This window comes from Aquarana catesbeiana, linkage group LG01 (genome assembly GCF_042186555.1).
Source record: "Aquarana catesbeiana isolate 2022-GZ linkage group LG01, ASM4218655v1, whole genome shotgun sequence".
Taxonomy (NCBI): Eukaryota; Metazoa; Chordata; class Amphibia; order Anura; family Ranidae; genus Aquarana; species Aquarana catesbeiana.
In genome coordinates this window covers 731,182,781-731,192,598 of record NC_133324.1, presented here as the reverse complement: position 1 = coordinate 731,192,598, position 9,818 = coordinate 731,182,781, and positions in this window count along the sequence as shown.

Here is a 9,818-nt window from a genome sequence, read left to right as displayed (position 1 = left end):
GTATTTGAAAACGTACACCAGGAATGGCCTGCAGTCAGATATAGGCTTGGCTAGAATAGAATGCAGTGTATATATATGTAGGAGACTGTATATATATTTTATGCACTGCAGATCACTGAATCACCTGCCTGCCTGCCTGAAAGTGTATTTGAAAACGTACACCAGGAATGGCCTGAAGTCAGATATAGGCTTGGCTAGACTAGAATGCAGTCGATATATATGTAGGAGACTGTATATATATTTTATGCACTGCAGATCACTGAATCACCTGCTTGCCTGCCTGCCTGCCTGAAAGTGTATTTGAAAATGTACACAAGGAATGGCCTGCAGTCAGATATAGGCTTGGCTAGACTAGAATGCAGTGGATATATATGTAGGAGACTGTATATATATTTTATGCACTGCTGATCACTGAATCGCCTGCCTGCCTGCCTGAAAGTGTATTTGAAAATGTACACCAGGAATGGCCTGCAGTCAGATATAGGCTTGGCTAGACTAGAAAGCAGTGGATATATATGTAGGAGACCGTATATATATTTTATGCACTGCAGATCACTGAATCACCTGCCTGCCTGCCTGCCTGAAAGTGTATTTGAAAATGTACACCAGGAATGGCCTGCAGTCAGATATAGGCTTGGCTAGACTAGAAAGCGGTGGATATACATGTAGGAGACTGTATATATATTTTATGCACTGCAGATCACTGAACCACCTGCCTGCCTGAAAGTGTATTTGAAAACGTACACCAGGAATAGCCTGCAGTCAGATATAGGCTTGGCTAGACTAGAAAGCAGTGGATATATATGTAGGAAACTGTATATATATTTTATGCACTGCAGATCACTGAATCACCTGCCTGAAAGTGTATTTGAAAATGTACACCAGGAATGGCCTGCAGTCAGATATAGGCTTGGCTAGACTAGAATGCAGTGGATATATATATGTAGGAGACTGTATATATATTTTATGCACTGCAGCTCACTGAATCACCTGCCTGCCTGAAAGTATATTTGAAAATGTACACCAGGAATGGCCTGCAGTCAGATATAGGCTTGGCTAGACTGGAATGCAGTGGATATATATATGTAGGAGACTGTATATATACTGTATGCACTGCAGCTCAATGAATCACCTGCCTGACAGTATATTAGAAAAAGTACACCAGGAACAGCCTGCAGTCAGATCTAGCTACACTGGATATATATATACGAGACTGACTGTATATATATTAACTGCACTCCAGCTAGCTGAATCACCTGCCAGCCTGAAGTATATTAGAAAGAGTACACCAGGAATGGACTGCAGTCAGATCTAGCTAAACTGGATACAGTGGATATATATATATATATACAAGACTGACTGTATATAGATATATATTAAATACACTGCAGCTAACTGAATCACCTGCCTGCTCAATCTAAATGAAATGACACTCTCTCTCAGTCAACGCCAGCAACACACTACACAGGGCCGACGTGCAGGCGGCCTTATATAGTGTGGGTTGTGGACTTAACCCCCTGAGCCATAATTGGCCAAAGGCACTGTGCCTTTGGCCAATTATGGCTCTCTTTGCTGACGGCGCTGTGATTGGCCAAAGCATGCGATGTCGCAGTGCATTATGGGGCGTGACGCGCCACTCAAATTTGGCGCGAACGCCCCATAATGTTCGTATTTCAACGAACGCTTGAACAGCCAATGTTCGAGTCAAACTCATGTTCGACCCGAACATAAAGCTTATCCCTATCTGTTACCATAAGTTTAATTTAAAAGTAACTAAAGGAATTGGGTAAAAACAGCATTACTATGTGTGTATCACTAGCAACCTATTTATTCATCTAAGTCAGTGGTCTCTAAACTGTGGCCTGCGGGCTGGATGTGGCCCTGTGCCTGCCTTTATCCGGCCCTTGAGGCACCATTCCTTCCACTGACTCCAATGATGTAGCACTATTCCTCCCACTGATACCAACAAAGGGGCACTATTCCTCTCATTAACACTAGTGATGGGGCACTATTCCTCCCACTGATACCAACAATGGGGCACCATTCCATCAAAATGCCCCAGTGATAGGGCACTATTCCTCCACTGACATTCATCCCCACTCGCACATTCAGCTATCAGCAGGGGATCCCTGACTAACAGGTGAATGTAAACAAACAGCAAGGATAATGTAAAAATAAAAAAAAGTGTTGTGGGGGGGCAGGAGGCGGAGCCTAGCAGAGCAGACATGCATTGTTAGAGCTCCACACCGCTGAGGAGAGAAGAGAAGGACAAAGCGGAGCCTGCAGGCTCAAAAGGTATCCATTTGAACCTTTTTGCCCCAGGGAACAAACTGTGAAAGTTTGGGCAGGAAATATGGTACTGGGAGGAAACCGTGGCAGAAATAAAAATCACCTCACAAAGAGCTCACAGGCACTCACTGCAGCTGAAGCAGCTCCAGTCACCTCACAAGATACAGCATCAGGGCGCTCTCACAGACAGAAAATGTCACAGCAAGACTCTCCATTTGAGTCAGATACAGAACAAATCCTCTCACAAACTTCTCCACAAGCCTCCTCAGTATCCCCAGTAATATTATTACAATTTGAAAAGATGCTTCATAAGGCTTTAAAACAAACCTCAGACCAAATAACAAAAAGCCTAACCAAAGAAATAAGAGAGCTGGGAAACCGCACCGCAGCCTTAGAAATAAAAATGGATGAAATTGAAATTACAACCCAAGAAAATATAACAATTGGAACAATTAAAAAAAGAGAATTTAATACTTCAAACTAAGCTCGAAGATTACGAAAATAGAGCCAGACGTTCAAACTTGCGCATAAGGGGAATACCTGAAACTGTGACAGACCTGCCATCTACTATTACTGCTCTATTACAAGAACTAAAGCCAGATATCCCTATTGAACGTTTAGAACTGGACAGAGTACACAGAGCCCTCACAGCCAAAAATAAAGATGGACCCCCACGTGATATAATCACAAAATTTCATTATTACAGAACGAAAGAACAAATACTAATTGCTGCAAGAGAAAAAAAGGAACTTAATTTTCAAGGACACAATTATCAAATTTTTGCTGACCTATCCCAACTTACTATTACTAAAAGACGATCCATGAAACCCCAACTAATGGAACTGCAACGCCACAACATTATGTATCAGTGGGGCTTCCCCTTTTCAGTCAGATTTAACTACCAAGGTACAATTTACAGAAGCAGATCAGCAGATGAACTACAACAAACCCTTTTAAAATTAAATCTGACAGAACCCACAAGCAGCAACACTCCCACACGCAGAAGAATGGCGTCATCTTCACCTTCAGGCAGCACCCAGAAAATTTCAGAACAAAATGGGAATCATCATTCTCACAAAAGAGGCCGTTATGCCACATCATCCATGGACCAAGAAGATTCAATGGACTGACATCCTAATTCCTGATATCTCATCATTTATTATACTAAGAGATGGTTCTCTATAAAAAACCTGTATTTATAACTGAATGTAACTGCATTCTGATAGTCACACACTGTGCGGGATCATGTTACATTCCAGTTATATTTCTTATTACTTCTGATTCATATAGCCTTAGAATATATAAGTGAAATAAGGAAATTCTTGTTCAGTTATATATTATCAGGTAATAACAATAGATTTATTACTTTTTAGAACAAATATGTTCAATAATCCAGAAGTAATGGAAGCTTTTTTTGATCTGCGCAGCCAGCTCTGCACAACAAAAAGTAATTCAAAACTATTTGATCTATTGCCATGGCACCACTGAATATACTTTCCCTGAATGTTCAGGGAATAAATGTCCCTCAAAAAAGGACCAAAGCCTTCCGTACTTTCCATAACAAGAAGGCTCACATAGTATGCCTCCAAGAAACACACTTCACCAAAGATTCTACTCCAAAATATATTTCTCCTTTTTATCAACAAATTTACACGGCTTCTGCCTGTACCAAGCAAAGGGGAACTCTAATTGCATTTCACCGATCCACACCATTCACCTTATCATCAGAAATTAAAGACCCAGAAGGTAGATACCTGATACTCATGGGTTATATAATGGATACAGCAATCACTGTGATTTCCTACTACGCTCCTAACAAACAACCTACACCATTCCTCTCACATATATTACAAGTGATTAATACACACAAAATAGGAACAGTGATAATGTGTGGGGATTCGAACCAGGTCCTCCTCCCATTTCTAGATAAATCACCTTTTACACCATCCAAAATAACCTCTAGATTACCTTTTTCTCAACTTCTTTCCAAATACAATCTGGTAGATTCGTGGAGAGAAAGTAACCCAATGAAAAAGAAATTCACTTATTTCTCGCACCCTCATCAAACCTTCACCAGAATAGATCATATTTTTCTAACAATAGGAATGATACCAGAAATTATTGCATCAGATATAATTCCGATTCCGTGGTCTGACCATAATGCAGTATACACTACTACAGCCTCAGCCATACCAAAAGCGCATGACCCAACGTGGTACTTACCGGACATAATGCTCAAACACCCACTACATCAGATGGCCATTGAACAAGCTTTAAAGGAATACATATCAATTAATAATACAACAGACATCTCCCCAATAACACTGTGGGAAGCTCATAAGCCTGTCTTGCGTGGTACAATACAAAGACAAATGGCACTATTTAAACGGGAACGCAAAAATCTAGCAAAAAAACTAGAACTCAATTTTAATGCAGCCTACATATCATTTCAAGATAATCCATCTCAGAGTACAAAATCTCATCTGGAAAAATCTAGATTGGAATACAATCTATTTCTCACTGAGTCAGTTGATAAATCCCTCAAACGCTCCAAACACAATTTCTACATGAATACAAACAAACCAGGTACATATTTGGCTCGGGCATTAAATTCAACTAACAAATCTTTCAAACCAATACGTTTGAAATTATCAAAAAATGTTTACACTTGTAATCCAGTTAAAATAGTCCATAAATTTCACTCACATCTCGCAACTTTATACAAGACAAACAATGAATTTAATCCTACAGAAGCTGAATCCTTCTTCTCAAAAATAACCTTACCTGAGTTATCTCAGAATCAAAAAAGCAGTTTGGATGAGCCTATAACTATAGATGAAGTTGCTAACGCCATAAAAGACCTAAAACTTAACAAAAGACCAGGCCCAGACGGCTACTCGGCTTTATACTATAAAACATTCTCAGAAATACTCTCTCCCATTCTCACTGAAACTTTTAACAAACTTCTAGATGGACATTCTTTTCGGCAAGAAACACTAATGGCAATTGTTTGTATGATCCCAAAACCCCTTTCTGATGATACTTCCTGTGTGAATTATCGACCTATCTCTCTGTTAAACCTCGATATTAAATTATTAGCAAAAATAATAGCAAAACGCCTCAATAGCATTATAGGAAAATTAATACATAGAGATCAAGTAGGCTTCATGCCAAATAGACAGGCAGGCGATAATATACGCAGGGCAGTGTTATTGGCACATATTGCTAAAAAACGGAAAATCCCTTTATGTTTTCTATCTCTCGATATTAAGAGGGCATTTGACACAGTATCCTGGCAATATATGCAATATTCATTACAAAAATGGGGTTTTGGACCCCACTTTTTAACATGGATCAAAGCATTATATAATAAACCCAAAGCCTATATAAAATATGCTGGATACAAATCTGAAGCCTTTAATATCGAAAGAGGTACCCGACAGGGTTGCCCACTATCTCCCTTATTATTTGCCCTTATACTCGAACCCATGGCCCAATACATCAGAACAAACCAAACTATAACTGGCATTGAAGTAGGAGGTATTACACACAAATTATGTATATTTGCAGACGATATATTACTTTTTCTATCATCACCACAGGTCTCTGGTCCTAACTTAATACCAGCTCTTGATGGATTTGCAGCCCTATCCGGCCTTATGATTAATCCTAAGAAATGCCTAGTGCTTAATATTTCACTCACAAACATGGAATTGATCCCGGCTAGGGCTGCACTCCCATTCACATGGGCAGAAAAATCAATCCCATATCTTGGAATTCATTTAACAGCATCTCATTCTGACTTATTCTCAACCAATTATCCTCCTGTATTAAGACAGATCACAAATCTAATAAAACAATGGTCGCAACTTCCTTTATCCTGGATAGGGAAGATTAATGCAATCAAAATGACTATTCTACCCAAATTGCTTTATCTATTCAGAGTCCTCCCTATTCCAATTCCTTCCTATTTTTTGAGAATAGTACAAAAAAGAGCAACTTCGTTTATATGGGGCTCTTCTAAACCACGTATACCTATACACACACTACATCTTCCCAAAAATAAAGGAGGCCTGGGATACCCTAATTTTACTAACTACTACAGAGCAGCACATTTGGCCAGTCTGTCCAAATACCATGCAAAACAGGAAATCCCATTATGGGTATTTATAGAGGCTTCAGAAAATGACCCTCTATTAATATCAAATTTATTATGGCTTGATCCTAAAGACCGCTTTAAAATTCATAATCCCATAACTAAACACTTCTTATCTCTCTGGGATAAACTAAAAACCAAATATCAGTTACAATCTCCACACAATCCTCTCCTTTCTTTTATCAGAAATCCGGCCTTTTATCCGGCATGGATCTACCCAAATTCTTTTAAAGCTTGGACAACATCAGGCATTCAGACGCTAAATGACTTCATAGCATCTAAATCATTCCTTTCATTCCCATCGCTTAGAGAAAAATATGATCTACCAAACTCTGAGATATTTAGATATCTCCAAATCAAAAATTTCTATACACCATTCCTAAAGGGGGATACACCATTATCCCAACTATCCATTTTTGAATCAATCTGTACAAAAGATCCATTTGCTAAAGGTACAATTTCATCACTTTATAATCAATTATATGGAGTAGCAAATCTTAATAGACCCTCTTACGTTCAGAGGTGGGAGGAGGACCTGGGACGAACTTTAGAAGACACGGACTGGTCTAATATATGGCTCACATCTAAGTCATCTTCACCCAACATCTTAGCACTGGAGACAAATTATAAAGTCCTAACTCGCTGGTACCTTGTACCCGCTAGAGTGGCAAAATATTCACCTAATACCTCAACTCTTTGTTTTCGAGGATGCCCAGAAATAGGCACATATTTACACATATGGTGGACGTGCCCAGTAATCCAAACCTTCTGGAAGGAAGTCTTCGTGATTGCATCTAAAATATTTAAAAAAATAATTCAACCAGATCCATATTTAACTTTACTTAATCTAAAACCGGAATGGTTAACACTCTCTCAATTCAAACTTATGATCCAACTAATAACGGCTGCAAAACAAACAGTGGCCAAGGCATGGAAATCTCCTACATTGGTACTAGCAGAAACAATTCACAGAATGAATAATACAATGTCCCATGCTAAGATGGTAGCCATCGATCAAAATCAAATTCCAAAATTTGAAAAACTTTGGCATCCTTGGATAAAACAACAGTTCCTGTCAAATTTCAATGACTCTGTCCTGTTGCCATGGTAACAGATTAAATGACTTACAGAGACACCCATTCTAAGGCTTCAAAGAGAACTAAAAAGAATAATAAACTGACGAGCGGGACAACCTTGTGGACCATACCTCTACCTTTCAACCCTTTTTCTTCTTTCTCTTTCCTTTTCTCCACCTTACGATTAAAGCTCATTATCAGAATTTATTTGACCTATATACACTCTACTTGTAAACAATATGTATAGTAGGTATAAATCATTTAAATACCTACAAAAGTAACTAAGGAAATGATATATATCTTTAATTTAGGTTTACGTGAACCCAATGTTTAATATTTGAAATTTCATGATATTTACCTATATAAACCCTACTGTAAAACAATGAGCTTACTTTATATATCCTTGTAAACTTACTTTATGTATCTTTATGTATCTTTATAACATTGTATACTCAATAAACTTCTTTTGACAAGGAAAAAAAAGTGTTGTGAGGGCAGGGCCGGTGCTAGACTATTTTGCGCCCTAGGCAATATCAGCTACTTGCCCCCCTTAGAAAAAAAAATGATTTCTCTTACCGTCAGTTCAATTTCAGACACATCAAAATTTCACTCTGCGTGTCTTTTCTTTTACTAATTCAACCAGATCAAGTGCTGATGCCTGGGCATGTTCTATTGATATATTTGCGAAGCCATAATTTACTTCTGACATCACACACTGGTCCGTCCCCATCTCTTCTCTCGCCTAGATCATCATTTTTTTCTACTCTCTGCGCTTAGGTGGGTTAAGTACCCACAAAGGCTAGATTATTCATTTTGCTAACCAAGGGAACTTTAGCAACTATGTCTGACACTGCCCAATGTCCTTGTTTTAGCTCCTAACAGTGAGACTATTGTCTAGGGCTGGAGGGTGGATGTTATCTATGTGTACCTGCTGGTACCTGCTTGCAGTATGCCTTGAGTTTTGCCAATGTTTCCCACAATCCAGTATTCAATATTTGTCCATACTATAATAAATATGTACATGATGCCATTATACTGTACACTGTGAATTCTGAATATGATTGCTGCAGCTGCAGACTGTGTATAATACTGCCTGATGGTCTACAGCTTAAGCCAGACAGCAATTATTGCATGCCACACTGTCTGTTACACACTCTGACTGTACCAATTATTGCAGGCCACACTGGCTGTTACACACTGACTGTACCAATTATACAGGCTACACTGTCTGTTACACATCTGTACCTTTTCTTCTTCTCAGCCCCAGCCTGAGCCTCCACAGTGCACACCGTGTGGGACAGCCAGCCAGGGACTGTGTGGGCTCTGTTGTGGGTGGGACTGGATTGGAGGAGGGAATGACGTCACGATGAGATGGGCAGCGCATCGTGCCTTCGCTCAGCACCTCATTGGCTGTTACGGCACCTATCCTCGGCACACAGTGCCAGCCAGGAAGCAGCCTAATTGTAATCGGGATAGGGGTCTGGCGGGTGGTGGCGTCACCTCCAATCCAATTTGCAGACACAGACATCGCTGGCCGGATGGATCATGAGGTCTACACACCTACACTGCTTGGCAGCAATATACAGAGTCAGGACACAGGCAGCACTATTCCGGTGGAGCCGTGGCCTTGTGAGCTGACATGTCACACTCCCATGATGATCCATCCGGGCCGGCCTGCACCCTCCCAGCTAGGCTAGGCAGCAGTACGCCCCTAGGCGGCATTGCGCCCTAGGCGGCTGCCTAGCAGGAGGGCTGTGGGGGTCTGCAGATGGAGGGCTTATCAAAATCTGGTAGCCTCCTTTAAAAATAGGAGGGCCCCTAGATACATCACCATGTGAATGAGTAAAAGGTATATAGTACCCCTACTCAATCACAGATAAATTCTATAAATCACCTGAACAGAATTATGAGGATGAGGTCCTACTCAACATGAGGACAAGGTGCATTGCAAGGTACTCCCCATGTTTTGGGCATGTGGCCTGGTATGGTTCAGGAGGGGAAAGCTGCACACACATCTCCCCCTTTCCTGGCCAGCCAGACTGCATGCCCAGATAGGGGCCTGGTATAGATTTTTGTCTGGGGTTCCCACTTAAAATCCATACCAAACTTCTTTTTTTTCATGGGTTCTTGCTTAAAATCCATACCTGAAGAACCTGGTATGAATTTTGGGGCACCCACTTCATTTTTTTCAAACAATCCCTTCTCTTTATATACATTTGTCAGCTGGTGATCCCTCGCTGACAGCTGAACATGCCAGGTGGGGATGGGTCATAGTTGTTTCGACACCAGCAGGTGCT